The 19,880-nt window shown below is 36.7% G+C and overlaps 1 protein-coding gene and 1 pseudogene across 1 annotated transcript in view; one reads left to right on the top strand and one right to left on the bottom strand.

The window, feature by feature from the left end:
• Positions 1 to 19,880, top strand: part of ADAM10 (ADAM metallopeptidase domain 10) — a 135,000-nt gene that overhangs the window by 36,748 nt on the left and 78,372 nt on the right. The gene's annotated exons all lie outside the window — the stretch shown is intronic.
• Positions 12,815 to 19,133, bottom strand: LOC101680166 (annotated as a pseudogene).

Genomic DNA, 19,880 nt, shown 5'->3' with positions numbered 1-19,880 from the left:
ATTCCTTTTGTGTTTTTCCTACTGGTGTAACCCTGATTTATTGTTTAGCTCCTAATAGGTTTCCCAGCTTCCACTCCATTTATCATTAAAGCTATTCTGTGGACTTCTACAAGATGACTCTTCCTTAAGTGCTTCCTTTTCCATGTCAGCTTATTGCTCTAAAGTCTTCAATTAATGATTGTAAGCCAGATTTCTTAACTTGGCTTTCAAGATTCTCTCTAAATTAGTTGTAGTCCATTTTTCTAAACTTTATTCTGTTTCCCAACATTAACTGTCTTTTTCACCTAGAGTGATCTACTTGCTGAGTATACCGTGAATGGTTTGTTTTCTGTGTCATTTATCTTAAATCTTGATCATTTTTTAATGTACAGTTCAAGTTCTGCTTCTTTAAAGGTTTACTTATGCCTTCCTTGGAACCTTTAAATAGGTGAAATGTACCATTGGCAATTTGATTCATTCTATCTACCTTTTCATGTATTTCATATTTATTTTTCTATATCTGTGTTTTTGTTCCTCACAGGAAGACATCTTGGCTACTATTTAGTAGTGTTTATTATTTGTACTTATGCTTAAGTATACAGATGTACAGATGCTTAAGAAATATATTAGTGGGGTGCCTGGGTGGCTCTGTGATTTAAAGCCTCTGCCTTCAGCTCGGGTCATGATCCCAGGGTCCTGGGATCCAACCCTGCATCGGCAGGCTCTCTGCTTGGCAGGGAGCTTCCTCCTCTCTCTCTCCTCTCTGCCTGATTCTCTGCCTACTTGTGATCTCTGTCTGTGAAATAAATAAATAAAATCTTAAAAAAAAAAAAGACATTTAATGGATGAAAAATCAGATAATAAATGCTATGAAACAAAGTATTTCCTTTCATGAAAAAGGAAGCATTTAAGGAAGAGTCATCTTGTAGAAGTCCATAGAAGAGCTTTGATGATAAATGGAGTGAAAGCTGGGAAATAAATGTGTTACTTAGATTAATTTATTTTCCATATTAAAAAAATGATCATTGTGGAAAAAAGCACTTTTAAGTTATAAAATCTCTTACTTTGATTCAAAGAAGGTAAAAAGTTTCATTTTAAGGTCTGTTTTTCCAGATAAAAATTTTAGTGGTAATAATTCATGTAAGTTTTTATGACCCTTACCTTCAGATATTTTTAAATTATCCATTCTTTATTAGTGCCATGAAATAATAAGCAATCATTAAGCCTTCATAAGTTTTTAGTGACCACCTCAAAATAAATTTAATACTATATTCCAAATACAGTGTAACTACTAAAAGGAAAAGTTTAGATTCTGGCTGCCTTTGGTTTGTATACCACATTTCTATTATATCATTAGATTTTTGTGTTTTTATCTTTCACATAATTCATATTGAGCTTGTGGCAAAACTAAATTCCCAGACTCCCCCGCCCCTTTCCTTTGTGTGTTTATGTGTGTGAGTGGGTGTGAGCATGTGAGTGCATGCTGTTGTTTATTAATCCAAAAACTTATTTATTGACTGCTAGTTAAAGGTTACCTAGTTTAGGCTGTGGGTAGTAGAAACATAAATCAAACATAGACCTAATAGGGGCAGCAAGATATGGGTTAGCTGTTTTATAAGAGGAAAATGTGATGTGGTGCTTTATAGGTAAAAAGACTATAGATATTCAGATGAGGGAGAACTTACTTCTTACTTCTCTCAACAAAGGACCTGGAGCCAGGAGATCTCATGCTGCTTCAGGGGGAGTCTGCTTCTCCCTCTCTCTCTGCCTGCCTTTCCCTCTGCTTGTGTTCTCTCTCTCTCTTTCAAATAAATAAATAAAATCTTAAAAACAAAACAACAACAATGAAAAAACAACCTTGTGCCGTAGAATGTGGTCATTGTAAATATGTCGTAACCAAAATGTGGTCATTGTAATTATGTTGTAACATATGTTAGTTAAAAATGTGATGATGAGGGGCGCCTGGGTGGCTCAGTGGGTTAAGCCCCTGCCTTCGGCTCGGGTCATGATCTCAGGGTCCTGGGATCGAGTCCCGCATCGGGCTCTCTGCTCAGCGGAGAGCCTGCTTCCCTCTCTCTCTCTCTCTGCCTGCCTCTCCATCTACTTGTGATTTCTCTCTGTCAAATAAATAAATAAAATCTTTAAAAAAAAAAATGTGATGATGATCTGATAGTTTTATTTTTGTTTCCTTGCAAAGGTCTACAGAATGACCTGGTTGGTGTAGTTACAGATTTCCTGCTAAGTCTCTCCTACTCCACCATATACAAAATGTTAGTTTTGGTACTCTACAATCCCTCATAAATAGGATTTGTATTGGTACACAAATTATGGGTTATTCATTTAGTAACAATTTGTAATACAAATGAGAAGAGAAGTGACTATGGTAAAACAGCAGCAGTGTGTCCATTGGAAGACCAAGCTTTATTGTGTATATAGTTTTGGAATGACTTTGGGCAATAGTAAGCTCTAAAATGTGGGCTGTCCTTGTGCATTGTGACTAGACTTGTTATCTGTTTTTCATCCTTTTTTCCCCCAAATATTTTCTTTCTTTATTTATTTGACAGGCAGAGATCACAAGTAGGCAGAGAGGCAGGCAGAGAGAGAGGAGGAAGCAGGCTCCCTGCCAAGCAGAGAGCCGGATGCAGGACTTGATCCCAGGATCCTGAGATCATGACCTGAGCCGAAGGCAGAGGCTTAACCCACTGAGCCACCCAGGCGCCCCTGTTTTTCATCTTTTAAAAAATAGTCAAGTAGAGTTTATGTTTCCTGATTATATAGTAAGGCTTAATCCCCTAAAATCTGATCACTATATTTTAATAAATTACAGAACACAATAAATACTGATAGTTTTATTTACTATATGAGAAAAGAGGAAAAAACTTGAAAAGGGTTCTGCTTAGACATTTATGACTTGGATTTCTCATTACTAGCACAGTCTCTCTCTGTGTGTGTGTGTGTGTATTAAAGTCATTCTTTGCGCTCTTTGTTTTATGCTTAAGTATATGAGCAAATTTCCTTCCACCTGGCTTCCAAGTGTCCTAAATAAGAAAGGGTATATCACATTTCAGGTTTACAGATATTAATGTTAAATGCAGAAATGTTAAGATTCTTTAAGCCCTAAGTCCATTCTTAAGAATTCCATGAAAAGCCACTTCTCTTGAAATAAAGTTTAAAGTTGTTTAGGGGCACCTGGGTGGCTCAGTCGTTAAATGTCTGTCTTTGGCTCCTGTCATGATCCCAGGGTCCTGGGATGGAGCCCTGGATCAGTCTCCCTGCTTGCTGGGAAGCCTGCTTCTCCCTCTCTTACTCCCCCTGCTTATATTCCCCTTCTTGCTATCTCTCTGTCAAATAAATAAAATCTTTAAAAAAAAAAAAAAGCTAAGTTTAGAACTGATGATTGCTCTGAGTTTTACTTCTTCAATAGGATTTCAATCTGAAACACCGTTTTTATTTTACATGTTTTTAAGCACTAAACTAGGCTTTATGTGGAAGAGATGGAATGAGTGTAAACAAAAACAAAAAACAAAAAAAACAAAAAAAACCCTAAAAAGCTGAGCTTCCTTCTGCCCATTTTGAAAAAAGAATGGAAGTAAGAGTATAAAAGTACTTTTCTGGCGTGCCAGGTGGCTGTTAATCTCAGGGTTGTAAGTTCAAGCTCCAAGTTGGGCATGCAGCCTACTTAAAATAAAATAAAATAAAATAAAATTTAAAAATGCCAAAAATGTGTTCATAAAAAACAGGCTTTTGATGTCAGAGTTTCTAGAGTTGATGATTTAGACAATTAGTGTCAGAAATTGCATATATTTTAGTAGTAGAAAAACCCATCAATCACTTTCCTCAATTGTAAATTATATTTCATACTAAAATATTGCACGTGCAGCTGGGTCTTTTATGAGGTAAGTTCTCCAGCTTAGATTTGATTTACTTTGGGTTCATAGCCATCCTTGTTTTTTTTTTTTTCTATTCTTTAATTGATTAAGCCCCACGTAAGTTGTGCTGTTTCTTAAAAGTGAAGCAAGGATTTTCTATAATTAAAAGTTATTTAAATGTTTATTCTATTTTGTTATACTTGAAAATCCTTTATATAACTATTGCATGGATATGTTAAGTTTCTTAGTTTTATACTTGTTAGGTTGTTTTATTAAGCATTAGTGAAGTCTCATATAGTTGTATGTTACTTTAAAACTGGTAACTGTTCAAAAATTTTTTGGTAATGACATATATAGTTTCTTTTTGAAAAGCTTCTGAATACTGAGATTCCTCAGTTGGTTGTATCATAACCTCTTTTCTAACTTCTTAGAAGTCTTTGGTTCTTTGGGTTAACAATTTTTTGAGGGGAGGATTGACAAATATTTTAAAAGATTATTTATTTATTTATTTATTTGACAGAGATCACAAGTAGGTAGAGAGGCAGGCAGATAGAGAAGAGGAAGCAGACTCCCTGCTGAGCAGAGAGTGAGAGCCCCATACGGGGCTCGATCCCAGGACTCTGGGATCATGACCTTAGCTGAAGGCAGAGGCTTTAACCCACTGAGCCACCCAGGTGCCTCTTTTTAATACTTGTACATAGGGATAAAATCAAACTGTTCATTTGTGTATGAGTCTCTGAAATATTTTAACCACTTTGAACTAGTTCTAAAACAGTCTGTGCAGGGAGAATAAGGCTGAATCAAATCAAATGTAAACCAAAAGTATAACATCTAGATAGAGTCTTATGTTGGTATGGGACATATAGTTGTGTAATATAGCAGTATTTTTTTTTTTTAAACCGCAAACCACGGATTGATTTGAATGGAATTTTGATCTCTGGATTGAACAAATGCATTGTGCATTTCTTTCTTTCTTTCTTTTTTTTTTTTTTTAAGATTTTATTTATTTATTAGAGAGACAGAGATCACAAGTAGGCAGAGAGGCAGGCAGAGAGAGAGGAGGAAGCAGGGTCCCAGCTGGGCAGAGAGCCCGACACGGGTCTTGATCCCAGGACCCTGAGATCATGACCTGAGCCAAAGACAGAGGCTTAACCCACTGATCCACCCAGGTGCCCCTGTGCATTTCTTTTTAAGTTTATTTGAGCTACAAGAGATGTTACTCCAGCTTTAATATGCTAAGTCCACTTTCATGTTTTAAGCACCTAATGTATTCCAGGTACTTTAGTAGTCACTAGTAATAGAGTAACTGAACAGACAGGTCCTTACTGGTGAGGAGTTTATGGACTCGTGAGAAAGGCAGGTGTTGGATTAGGAATAACAGCTGTGATAAATATTAAGAAAGGAATGTTAAGGGGCGCCTGGGTGGCTCAGTGGGTTAAAGCCTCTGCCTTCGGCTCAGGTCATGATCCCAGGATCCTGGGATCGAGCCCCACGTCAGGCTCTCTGCTCCGAGGAGAGCCTGCTTCCTCCTCTCTCTCTCTCTCTGCCTGCCTCTCTCCCTACTTGTGATTTCTCTCTCTCTCTGTCAAAATAAATAAAATCTTAAAAAAAAAAAAAAAAGAAAGGAATGTTAAGAAGATTGCTATAGGAGCATTGGGGGATACCGTCTTGTTTGAAGGTCAGGGAAGGCTACTCTTAGGAGATGGCATTTAAACTGATCCTGGAAAGATGACAGAAGAGGAGTTGGTTAGCCAAAGAAGGGAATGAAATGTGTTCTTGACAGAGGAAACAGCATGTGCAGGGATACTGAGATGAGAAGTGGCATGTTTATGGAATTGAAGGAATTTTGTTATATGAGGGGGTGTAAAATATGAGGGAGAATGGTTCCAAATAAGACTGTAGTTGTAAATAAGAGCCACATCTCTGAGTGTTTATGTAAGTCATGGTAATAATCTTTTATTTAGTCTTGGAAGGTTTTTAATGATAAGTAACTGTGTAAAGTTTAAAAAGTTCAGTCTGGCTGCAATTGAAGAGTAATTTGGAAGGAAGTTAAACTAAGTGCATTGAGGCTGTTGAGGAGGCCATTGCACTAGTAGTCCTCATGGGAGGTGGTAGCCTGCATTAAGCTGGTGTTAGAGGTGATGAAGGAGAGTGGATAAATTTAAGACATTTTAAAGGTAGAGTTTATTGAGCTTGGTTGATACATAGGTATAAAAGGAGTTATATAAACCAGGACTGCTTTCTGGTTTGAGCAACTGAGTGGCTACTGGGTTCACTTAGATAAGGAATATTGGAACAGGTTTAAATTTGAGGAGAAATGGTAAGTTCAGTTTTGGACATGTTTTGTGGAATTCATGAGGAGGGCCTAGGAGAGAACTAAATGCCAACAATTTAAATTTAGGTGGTGACTGGGGGGGAAGCAAAGCCTGATGAGTGGTAAGAAAAGTAGAAAACCTGAAAGTGTGGTATTCCAGAAGCCAAGGGAAACAATATTTCAAGGAGGGGAATGGTCAGTTGGTGCTTCTTGCTTTTGTTATGGTGAACATTAGCAATATTCCTAATCTATATTATTTACCCTTTTTTGAATTTCTCTAGTTTTGATGATTTTGCTGGATCTAAATGCACAGGGTAGTCCAGATTTGGATACATCATGGTCACATATAAATAGCTATGGTAGCAAAATAGCTTTTTTTGTGTGTGTGAATTTCTAATGATTCATGAAAATAGCCAATGTATTTTTAGGCATTTTGGTTTTAAGAGCATATTGGCCAATATCTTTGACAACCATCTGTACTAATTCTGTGGTGATCGATTATAAGGACTCCAGTTGTCTTTTGAGTATAGCATGGCTAATTTTGACTTAAATGTGTGAAGCAGAAACACATCAGTTAATTTTAATTAATAATTTTTATGCATCTTTGAAATCTTAAATTATAATCACTTTGTATTAGGCTCACAAACTCATTTCTGGGAGAACAATGCTGAATGAACAGATCATGTATGAACACATAGCATATCAAGAATCTTAGAAATGGTAGTAGGGTACAAATAGTTGTGTTATAAACAGTATTCATTGATTTTTGTTTTTGGTTCATAGTAAAACTGTTCAGACCATGTACGTGACACCCAAAATCTTCTTACATTTCAGTTTTACAAATAGCTTACTCCCAGTTGTCAAACTGAGTGAGCCTTTCACATTCTAAATCTTGAGAGACTTTAGAGGTCACTTTGTCCAGTGTAATATTGGATGATATTTTTGAGACATGGTCATTCAGCTTCACTTCTTTGTGTTTCAAGTCCCCAAATAGGAAATGTTACTTGTGCTTCCCGTGAACATTTAAGAATCTGCTATATTGAAACCTTTGCTATCATATGCTTTTTTTCCCCTACTAACTATAAAGTGAGAAGATTAAGGTGGTATCTTGTATTTATTTATTTATTTAGTTTTAAGATTCGTTTATTTATTAGAGCAGGAGTTCAGCAGGGAGGGGGAGAAGGAGATAGAGAGACTCTCAGGCAGACTCCCTGCTGAGCACAGAGCCCAGCCCCCAAACCCTGAGATCATGACCTGAGCTGAAATGAAGAGTCAGAGGCTCAAGTGACTAAGCCACTGAGGCACTCTACTGGTGGTATCTTCTTCCTAAGTTCTTGTCACTTGATCATTAATCAGTTAATCATAGTTTATTAGTATAAATTGTAAAGTAGAAGTTCTTACCATTTTGTTCTTTTTCTTTTGGAAGTTGGGATAATCAGGGAGGCAAATCAGAAAACTATCAAATGTTTGGCAATAGCAGAGCAGCAGTACATCCCTTTCATCTGAAACTTTATCTTAAGTGGGAGGGAGATTTAGGATAAGAACTGAGTATAGTACTCATCCATAGGGAAGGAAACGTGAGCTGCTTGAATAGCCACGGTTGGATGGGGTGGAGCCTGGGAGTAGAGCTTGGAAGAGGTGTCTGGATCCTTAGGCCTGTTTGGGTCTGGATAGTTAAAAGGGGCACTGGAAAATGTGGATAGGAGTAGAATAATTGAGGAGCACGGGGAAGAGATAATGATAGGTTTTATCTTTAAGAAAGAGAGATTTGAGGTGGGCCTGGGTTGGACAGTTGGTGAAGCCTCCATCTCCTGGTTTTGGCCCAGGTTGTGATCTTGGGGTTGTGAGATTGAGCCTTGCATCAAGCTCTGTGCTAAGCAAGGAGTCTGTTTGGGATTCTGTCTCCCTTTCCCTCTGCTCCTCCTACTTGTGGGCATGCTCTCCCTCTCTCTAAAATAAATAAATAAATCTTAAAAAGAGAGAGAGAGAGAGAGAGCGCTCTGAAATATTGAAACTGAATGCAGAGGGGCAAATTTCCTTCCTGCTTCCCCCGAAACAGCAATAGGGAATATTGTAGTTTGAAGGGATACGATGATAGAGATGTTTCAGAGTGTTTTCCACATGAAGAATAACCTGCTAGCTGCTCAGACAAGTCTTCACTAATTCAGCAGAAGTTTTGGAATCCCTTCTCTATGCTAGATATTCTATCTTATCTTCTGCTCTCCTCCTCTTTTTTTTTTCTTTCAGATTTTATTTATTTATTTGACAGAGATCACAAGTAGGCAGAGAGAGAGGAAGGGAAGCAGGCTCCCTGCTGAGCAGAGAGCCCATGCAGGACTGGATCCCAGGACCCTGGGATCATGACCTGAGCCGAAGGCAGAGGCTTTAACCCATTGAGCCACCCAGGCACCCCACCTCCCCTGTTTTTTGATTTGTTATTTATTTGTTGATTTTGAGGTAAGATTGGTGTATATAGCATTATATAAGTTTTAGGTCTCCAACATTATGATTTCGTATTTGTATATACTAGAAGTAATTACCACCCTAAGTCTAGTTATCCTCCATTGCCATACACTTGATCCCTTTTACCCATTTTGTGTACCTCCCAACCCCCTCTGCTCTGATAACCACCAGTCTAGTCTGTTCTCTGTATCTATGAGTTTGTTTTTGCTTTGTTTGTTTTGTTTTATTTTTTAGATTCCATATGTAAGTGAAATCATATGTTATTTGTGTTTCAGTTTTTGACTTATTTCACTTAGCAAAGTACCATCAAGTTCCATCCATGTTGTTGCAGATGGCAAGATTTCCTTTTTATGGCCAAGTAATATTCCATTGCATAGATATAGCACATCATCTTTATCTTCATCCATCAGTGAACACTTAGGTTTGTTTCTATATCTTGGCTACTGTAAATACTTAAGTGAACATGGGGTCCATAGATCTTTCTGAATTAATATTTGAGATTTTGGTTCAGATTCAAACTCTGATTTTATTTGTATGATCTAGGTCATATCAACCTTATCTGATCTGTGAAATTAATAATACAGGTGATCCTTATGATTTTGTATGTTTGATTTATGTTAAATATCTGGATAACTCTTAAATCCTATCATTGTTTTAGTGTTTTATAGAGGCATGTCTTGGAGTACTGCAGGTTTGGTTTCAGACCACTGCAGTAAAGCAAACATTGCAATAAAGCAAGTCAAATGAATCTTTTGGTTTCCCAGCACATCTGAAAGTTAATGTTTATACTATACTGTAGTCCATTCAATATGCAATAGGATTATATGTAAAAAAAAAAGTATATACCTTAATTTAAAAATACTTTGTTAAAAAATGCTAAATGCGTCATCTGATCTTTTAGCCGTTGTAATCCCTGATCACAGATCACCATAATAAATACAATAATAATGAATAAGTTAGAACTATTGTGAGAATTGCCAAAATGTGACACTGAGATATGACGTGAACAAAAGCTGTTGGAAAAATAGTGCCAGTAGACTATATGCAGGGCTGCTACAGACCTTCAGTTTGTAAAAAAACCACACTATCTGCAAAACACGATAAAATGAAGCACAATCAAATGAGGTATGCTTGGAGGCTCCTGACCGGCTTAGTCAGTTAGAGTATGCGACTCTTGATCTTGGGGTTTTAAGTTCAGGCCCCATGTTGAGTGTAGAGATTGCTTAAAAATAAAATCTTCAAAAACAAGAGGTATGCCTGTATTCAGTAGTTTTGCTTGCCATTTGTTTAGTTAACATAACATAGTTGCATAAAGTCAGAGGTGTTTACAGAAACATTTTTTCCCCCTCTCCGATAGATAAATCTTATTCTCACATAATGTAAAATACATGTAGTCTTGTGTTCTGCGATGATGCCATTATGGCGGACTCTTCCCCTTGGCTCTCCTAGTATGGGAAAGACTTAAACTAGTGACCTGTTTGTCTTCTTACACGGGGTAAAAGTTACTCATTTTAGCTCAGGTTTTAGTTTAACTTTTATCTTCATTGGGGATTCTGATCTATGTGTTTTGCTTATTTAGGGTAATTGACCTCAAGGACAACAGTTAAGCCTGGAACTAGATCTTTCAAACTGTATAGCCCTAGAATTTCTGGGGTGATTGCCTCAGGTGCTGCCCAGTGTGGTGCCTGTGGGTTGACTGTGCCCTTTCCCCTTCTACCAACCCATTCATTTTATCCTTTAAAAAAGTAGATTTACACACACACACACACACACACACACACACACACACACACACACACTTTTTTAAAGATCATTTGAAAAAAGGACTTTTCTGTTTCAAAAAGTGTACTCATGGGAGTAAACTAGGTATTTGACTCATAGTAATGATATTAAATGTTGACAACTTGTCTTAAAAAATAATTTGGATGGAGACTCAGGGATCTTTATTAAGAATAAAGTGAATGTTAAGAGATAACATCTAGAGACCTCAGGGATGTCCTGTTAAGTAGTACAGTTTTATTTCTAGGAGTCATTGAGCCAGGTCTACCATAGACCTGTTCCATTTAGATATGATAGACCTCTGTTTATGATGACAGTTCTGGTCTTTGGGACTGCTGGATTATACTGATGTACTTTTAAGCAAGGCTTTTGCTCTCAGGGTTCTTTCCTGTGTTACCAAGGTACTTCATTAGTTGAGGCCTTTTGTCCTAATATGGCTTCAGTTCAAGGGATGTACCCTTTATCTCTTGTTTTTTTCTGAAAATCAGAGCCATACTCTCCTTAGCCAAAATAGCAGCTGTATGGACAAAGGCAACTTCTTTTTACTCTGTATTCTTAGTGTTCTAATATATAGAAGAGATACTTCTTCATATAAAGATGTAGAGGATACATAAACTTCCAGAAATTTTTATAGAGACCTATCCTAAACAAAATTGATTTTGTTGTTCTGGTACCTCTACTGTTTCTTTAGATGTAGAGTGCTTTTCTAAAGCCTAGAAAGGAAAACCAGCTATTATTATCATATGGTACAACTAGATCCTCAAAACAGTGAAGTTAGAGAATTGGAATGTTTGATTTTTTTCAAATTACTGTTATTTGTTAACTGATTTTGCCTTCCTATAATTTCACTGTGTTCTTTTTTTTTTCTTTCTTTTTTTTTTCACTGTGTTCTTTACATCTTTACTATAATGCCATTGAGGAAAACAAGAAAGAATTACAGTAGAAATACTATAATCAATATGAGGGATAAAATACTGTTGATCAGTAGAATCAGTATAGTCGTTAAATCTAAAGGTAGAAAAGCATTCCAGGTGCAAGTAATGTTCTTTATACAGAGCATCTTTCTTCCCAAAGAAAATCTAAAGTTCTTCTTTGATGACAGTGTGCTATATAATGATAATGATAATAATAGTAATAAGACTAAACTTACTGAAAGAAACATAGTAAAAGGAGACAGAGGTTAGCCTTAATCTTGAAAGTGGCTTAACCCTTAAAAAAGAAAATTTCTTATGGTAGTATTATACAATTTTCAGTGAGAATTAAACAAGGTTATATTTTTATTTCATTATCTTATTTGCATTTGTTCAGATTTTAAAAGATGACTTGTTTTCAGAGACTGATAATACTACATTAAGACTACTACAGCACTCAGTGTGTATTAGCTTGACTTAAAAAAAAATATTTTATTTATTTATTTGACAGACAGAAATCATAAACAGGCAGAGAGAGTAGGAAGCAGGCTCCCCACTTAGCAGAGAGCCCAATATGGGGCTCGATCCCAGGACCCTGAGATCGTGACCTGAACCGAAGGTAGAGGCTTATCTCATTGAGCCACCCAGGCGCCCCTAGCTTGACTTTTTAAATCACATGCTTGAGATACATTTGTGGTATCGTAGAAAGAGTAAGATGCAACAGCTGAATACTGAAGTTCTAGTCCTAATTCTAGTCTTGTGACCTTGAGTCATACCCTTTGATAGAAATACTCATCACAACTCCTTTGCAGGTTACTCTGAGGATAAGATATAGTAACATAGGTAAAAATGCTGAGAAAATCGTAAACCTGTTTACATTTGGGAAGATTGTTATAATCTCATTATCTTCGCAATATCACTGTCTCACTTGGTTCTTTTGGAACTTTTATCACCAAGAACAGTATCTCTGGCCACACAATTTTATCTTATTCTCCAAGTCTTTTGAATACAATAATTTACAAATATTTACTTGTTTATTTTTATTATGGCAAAATAATACATCACTTACTATTTTAACCATTTTTAAGTGAACAATTCAGTTGTACCTTTCATAGTGTTGTGCAGCTACCACCACTATCCATTTTCAGAGTTTTTTCACCTTCTCAAACAGAAATTCTTTTTCCTCCCTACAAGCAGGTGAAACAATTTTACTTCACAGTTGTCTTTAAGATCACAAAACACTATGTTCTTCATACAAAAATATTAGTACAGATAACTATACTTTCTAGAAAATGATTATATAGATCCCCAAAGAAAAATGCACACCATTACATGATTTCAGACAAGTTACTTGGGAAAAACACATCTGGACTGATTCCTAAAACATACCATAAGACCACCCTGCATCTTTTGGTTCAAAGTATAGATTACTGTCATCAGTATGTGCTCCACATTCTTACATAGTTGGTAATACACATAGAGACTGGTTGGTTTGTGACTTAATGTTCCATTGGTTCATCAGCCTTTTCTTCAGGTTAATCAGCAGGTTGAACAGGCTGTACCTTTCTTTGTGGTCTTTCTTCAAGACCTTCTAGGAATGAAGATACATCAGCCTCCTCCTAAGTAGTAAACTCCAAGTCTTTACCAACAATTCCAGTGGAAACATTCTTTGTAGTTCAGTCCTGTTCTGCACGAAGTGTCTTTTGTAAGGCACACAGACCATGTTTAGCCAGGTCATCAAACCTAGACATATGTCTCTCCAAGTGAGTACAAGCTGATTGAGAATGGGCTACAATGGACGTGCCTCTGCAGTCAAAGTAGTTGGCAAATGGCAGGTTTGGAAAATATGAGGGCCCATAGCATCATAACCAACACCATATGGTCTCTGGACATATCATTGTGTTTGTATCTGGGTCTTGCTTCCAATTAGAGATGCAGGACAAGACACAGGAGGAGGTCTTCAAACAGAAATACTTTACCCATTAAACGATAATTCCCTGGGGCACGTGAGTGGCTCAGTGGGTTAAGCCTCTGCCTTCGGCTCAGGTTATGATCCCAGGGTCCTGGGATTGAGCCCCACATTGGGCTCTCTGCTCAGCGGGGAACCTGCTTCCTCCTCTGTCTCTGCCTGCCTCTCTGCCTACTTGTGATCTCTGTCAAATAAATGAATAAATAAAATCTTAAAAAACAAACAAACAAACAAACAATAATTCCCCTTTTCTGTCCTCTCAGCAGTCACTGATAACCTCTATTTTACCTTCTATCTCTATGAATTTACCTCTTGTAGGTCTCTCAGATGAGTGGAATCATGCCATAGTATGCCTTTTGTGTCTGACTTACTTAGCAAAGTGTTTTCAAGATTCATCCATGTTGTAGCACATAACAGAGTTTCATTACTTTTTTTTTTTTTAAAGATTTTATTTATTTATTTCACAGACCGAGATCACAAGTAGGCAGAGAGGCAGGCAGAGAGAGAGAGAGGAGGAAGCAGGCTCCCTGCTGAGCAGAGAGCCCGATGCGGGACTCGATCCCGGGACCCCGAGATCATGACCCGAGCCGAAGGCAGCAGCTTAACCCACTGAGCCACCCAGGTGCCCCCAGCGTTTCATTACTTTTTAAGGCTGAATAATCCATTGTATATGTATTCCACTCGTGTACATTTTTAAAAATCCATCTATCGATGGACAGTTGGGTTATTTCCATATTATGCTTTTGTGAATAATGCTGTTATTAATATTGGTGTACAAGAATCTGTTTGAGTCCCTGATTTTAATTCCTTTGGGTATTTATACCTAGCAGTAGAATTACTGGGTCATATAATAATTCTGTGTTTGATATTTAATGAACCATCAAACTTTTTCCAGAATACAATGATTTTTATAAGGCAGTGGTCACTGTAGTTTTTTTGATCCTTTGAACCAAAAGTGTAAACAATTAAAAAACCAGATTATGTTTTCAGATTGTTTTTTATTCAGGGCTTGTTGAGAAACTGGGAAGGTAGGATGTGGTTAGCTAATTATTTTGTAATATGGTATCCAACAGGAATGTTATGAAGAAGTTATAATTCATAGAAATATTAAAATAGCATAAAGATATGTATTAAACTGATGGTAGTAGAATTAAAATTAAAGAATTGGAATTTAGTGACTTAATTAATGGAGTAAATTACATCTAGCTTCTAATTATTCTTTCGTAGTTTGTCTGTTTCATAGATTGTGATAGACTTTTAATCTTGTTTTTTTTTCTTTTCTAATAATTTTTTATTTTTTATAAACATATAATATATTTTTATCCCCAGGGGTACAGGTCTGTGAATCGCCAGGTTTACACACGTCACAGCACTCACCAAAGCACATACCCTCCCCAGTGTCCATAACCCCACCCCCCTTCTCCCAACCCCACTCCCCCCAGCAACACTGTTTTGTGAGATGAAGAGTCGCTTATGGTTTGTCTCCCTCCCAATCCCATCTTGTTTCATTTATTCTTCTTCTACCCCCTTAAGCCCCCATGTTGCATCACCACTTCCTCATATCAGGGAGATCATATTATAGTTGTCTTTCTCCGCTTGACTTATTTCGCTAAGCATGATACGCTCTAGTTCCATCCACGTTGTCGCAAATGGCAAGATTTCATTTCTTTTCATGGCTGCATAGTATTTCATTGTGTATATATACCACATCTTCTTTATCCATTCATCTGTTGATGGACATCTAGGTTCTTTCCATAGTTTGGCTATTGTAGACATTGCTGCTATAAATGTTCCGGTGCATGTGCCCCTTTGGATCACTACATTTGTATCTTTAGGGTAAATACCCAGTAGTGCAATTGCTGGGTCATAGGGCAGTTGTATTTTCAACATTTTGAGGAACCTCCATGCTATTTTCCAGAATGGTTGCACCAGCTTGCATTCCCACCAGCAGTGTAGAGGGTTCCCCTTTCTCCGCATCCTCACCAGCATCTGTCATTTCCTGACTTGTTAATTTTAGCCATTCTGACTAATGTAAGGTGATATCATCTCATTGTGGTTTTGATTTGTATTTCCCTGATGCCGAGTGAAATGGAGCACTTTTTCATGTGTCTGTTGGCCATCTGGATGTCTTCTTTGCAGAAATGTCTGTTCATGTCCTCTGCCCATTTCTTGATTGGATTATTTGTTCTTTGGGTGTTGAGTTTGCTAAGTTCTTTAAAGATTTTGGACTCTAGTCCTTTATCTGATATGTCGTTTGCAAATATCCTCTCCCATTCTGTCAGTTGTCTTTTGGTTTTGTTAACTGTTTCCTTTGCTGTGCAAAAGCTTTTGATCTTGATAAAATCCCAGTAGTTCATTTTTGCCCTTGCTTCCCTTGCCTTTGGCGATGTTCCTAGGAAGATGTTGCTGCGGCTGAGATAGAAGAGGTTGCTGCCCGTGTTCTCCTCAAGGATTTTGATGGATTCCTTTCTCACATTGAGGTCCTTCATCCATTTTGAGTCTATTTTTGTGTGTGGTGTAAGGAAATGCTCCAATTTCATTTTTCTGCATGTCGCTGTCCAATTTTCTCAACACCATTTATTGAAGAGGCTGTTTTTTTTCCATTGGACATTCTTTCCTGCTTTGTTGAAGATTAGTTGACCATAGAGTTGAGGGTCTATTACAAAGCTGTCATCAAGACAGCATGGTACTGGCACAAAAACAGTACCATTGACACATCCATCAATGGGACAGAATAGAAAGCCCAGTAATCTTGTTTGTTTTTACCATTTACCTGCCTGTCAGGCTCAATGTTGTACCATTCCCTCTTCTGTTGATAAATGTTTTAGATGCAAATTAATGTTAATAAAAGCAATGCATTTGGTGGGGGTATTATCTCAGTTTGATTTTTTGTTTCATTATCTATACTGCTACTTGATTTTGAATGGTAATTGAGAACTGATTTTATATATGGTGTAGTCCAATTTAAATCAGTATGGAGAATAATGTTTAGTACATGTGAGATGATTTTCTTACACTGCCAGTATCAGGGTTGGAAGGGAACTACTTCAAGTGTTCTTAAATTTTATCTGTTAACTTCCTCTAGGGTTCCTATGTGCTTAAACATTTTAAGTGATATAAAACTATTTTTTGAGGGGTAGGGAATGTAGCATAGATTGTTTTTATACTGAGCTTAACTTCTTTCTGCCCCCTTTTTGCATATAGAATATACTCTTGCTTATAATGGTTATAGGGTATAATAATTTTGCTGAATAATAAATCTTGAATGATTAAATATACTAAGCCCTTGGACTTTTAGTGTTCTAGTCCCTTTAGCAAAGATGCTCTTTTTCAGGTAGTATTTGTACAGTGAGTTAAAAGTATATATAATGATAACTTGATGATTTTTCAAATATTGTGATCCTTCAAAAAATAATGTATTTATTTATACCTTCATATGATCAAGAATTTCCTGTTAACAGAAGAAATTTTATGAAAAGTCAGGATGTGTAGTAAGAATTCAGGCAGGATTCCTGTTTGTTCAGGGTAGTCTGTTTTTAACCTTGCCTGCAGAGTTCCCGTTTAGAAGGTATGTTTGACTTTTGATTACTTGTGCCAGGAGATGGAAAACTTAAGGCTCTAAGGATACTTTTCCTAACCTAGAGTCTTTGTCTCAGCCCTGGGAAGCTTTTGGAGTTTTTTGGTGAGAGTTTGAGGCCAGTAGAAAATGAATACAACCTCAAAATAAAAGAGTACCAAGATTGACATGAAATTAAGGAAAATATAAAATAGAAAAAGTTGAAAAAGGGACACAGCTTTCTGAAGCTAATGAGTATACCCTGTTGACCCTTATTTACTTGAAAAATGAATTTTTTTCCCTTCAAGATAAACTTTATTGAAGTATAATTTATATATATATATTTTTAGTGTATGTGCTGCTGAAGCAAGCACAAAGTATAATTTACAGAAAATATACAGTTGGCCCTTGAACAATGTGGGAGTTAGGGGCACCAACCCGTTGACACAACCAAAAGCCTTGTACAACTTTTGACTCCCCCCAAAACTCAGCTACTATCGATTATATAATCAATAAGACTGGAAGTCTTTGTGATATGGTATCCAACAGGAATGTTATACTGGAAGTCTTATTGATTATATAAATAGTTGATGAATACTACTTTGTATGTCTTATGTATTATATACTGTATTCTTAAAGTAAGCTAGAGAAAAAATATTATTAAGAAAACGATACTGTATTATATTTATGGGGGAAAAAATCCGTGGGTAAGTGGACACATGCACTTCGGATCTGTGTTGTTGAAAGGTCAGCTGTACTCATTTCATGTGTGTAGTGTGAGTTAGGTTTTGACAAATGTATATATTTGTGTAGCCACCATTCAAATCAAGATAATAGAACATGTCCCTGTGAGCAAAAATTCCTTCATCCCCGTTTGCTCTTAGTCTCTCTTCACCCCAGACAGCCACCAATCTGCTTTCTGTCACTGTAGATAGGTTTTTGCCTATTCTAGAATTACGTATCTATGCAATTATACTATATATATTCTTTTGTATCTTCACAAAAGTGCATATTTTTAGTAGTTTGGCATTTTTTGGTTTGCCATTGTATGAATAAGCCACAGTCTTTTAAACTCTACTTGTTGATACTAACTGAAAAATTGATTTCCAGTTTTTATATATTTTGAATGAAATTGCTTTGGACATTTGTGTCCAGTTTGTTTTTGCGGAGTTACGTATTATATTTTCACTTCTCTTGGGGTAGAATTGTGGATCATAGGGTTTTCATGTTTAACCTCAAAAAAACTGTCAGTTTTCCGAAGTGTGATTGTACCATTTTATACTTCTACCAGCAATGTGTGGCGGATCCAGTTACTCTACATCCTACTAACATTTGGGGGTTGCTAATTGAACACTTTGGTTCAGATTCATTAGGGGAGAAATTGTGCTATGTGCAGACTCTTTTAACAGTTACAGAAGAGACTTGAAATACATTTAAGGGTTTAGTAATGATAGCTAATTAATTGCCATTTGTTTTGCAGCTCCTCTGTGCCAGGTGCTGTGTTAATGACTTTACATGTATTATAAGCGATCATCCTTAAAAGGGCTTTTACAAGATAGAATTTATTATCTTTATTTAAGAGATCAGAATCCTGGGCTAGTTGATTTTAGGCATAAGAGTTGATTCATAGTTTGATTCAAACCCTAGATTCTTTATTTAATTTCACCTCAGTATTTTGGTCTTTGTCTTTTATGGAGGACCATTGAAAATGAGTAAGATTTCGGCTAAGATATTGGTCTTTTGATATTGGTCATCATAGGCTTCTCAAATTAAATTGAGGAAGGTCTAATGATAATTAGAAGAATTAGAAGCCCTAGGGAAAACATATAGAAGTTGAAACGAGTTGTGTGTTTATGTATATGTAAAAGAAAGAGCATGCATAGTTACTTTTCTGAGGAGAGTCATTAATATAGATGCCGCTTTTTTTTAATGAATCAAATATTTTATTAGTTCAGAAAGGCTCACCCACAAAATATGTATTTATCACTTCAATTTGTTGTCTGACTGCCACACAGTTTAGCATGATTAAAAATTTTTTTTTTTCTGATCAAAATGACGTCAGTCAGGGCTAGATTCCAGTCAGCATGTCAACAGCTCAAACACTGAAGCGTCACAACTCTCCTCAAAGTGTCTCTCCCTCAAGACTGGGTACATAATTGAAGGAGCTCAGTACAAAACAAAAATGTGGAACCATTTGTAAAAAAAAAAATTAAGAATTTCCAGACGGTGGGACCCGGGCGTTAAACCCAGCCATGGCCCTTCCAGTTAGATACTCAGAATGCACTGCAGCCATGATGGCAGCCAGGCTCCTCCTGTCTCCTTGTCCTATCCTTCCGTCATGGAGACTGATGTTTCCTCTCTCCTGCTCCTGTATAACAAAGTGAAAGTAGTTAGAACCTTCCCCAAGAGGTGGAGTCTTCCTGACCCTAGTCGTCTTATCTTCTTCTTCTTTTTTTAAAAATTTTATTAATTAAAAAAAAAAAAACCCCATATAATGTATTTTTATCTCCAGGGGTACAGGTCTGTGAATCACCAGGTCCACACATCTCACAGCACTCACCATAGCACATACCCCGCCTCAATGTCCATAACCACACCACCCTCTCCCAACTCCCCTCCCCCACTTTTTAATGTATTGTTTAAGTTGTGAAAAGTAGGGGAAAATGGCAAAGCTGCAGAATTACTAAAGAGGAAAGACAGGTAGTGGTAAATAATAGTAATTGGGTCAAGAAGCTTGTTTTTATATCCAAGCAACTTAGTTGCTGTTGAAATTAACTTGTTTTACAATGTGGGAATCAGACTTTTGGCATTTAATTTTTAATATGTCTTAGACAGTTAATGTTTAATTATATATAATTTCAATTTGCATTGTAGCTACTAGATTTAATTTTAGAGCAAATTTTTTTAAAGAAAGATCTTGTATATTTCCAGGTAAACAAATGGTGTGAAACAGTTTATATTTTGCAGAACTTTTGTGCTCGCTTCAGCAGCACATATACTAAAATTGCAGAACTTTTAACAAAAAATGTTTAAAATTTGG

Source organism: Mustela putorius, unplaced genomic scaffold, assembly GCF_011764305.1.
Source record: "Mustela putorius furo isolate JIRA1106 unplaced genomic scaffold, ASM1176430v1.1 tig00003896_pilon_pilon_pilon, whole genome shotgun sequence".
Taxonomy (NCBI): Eukaryota; Metazoa; Chordata; class Mammalia; order Carnivora; family Mustelidae; genus Mustela; species Mustela putorius.
Note: the sequence above shows the minus strand (reverse complement) of the source record. Positions and strands in the feature narration are given on the sequence as shown.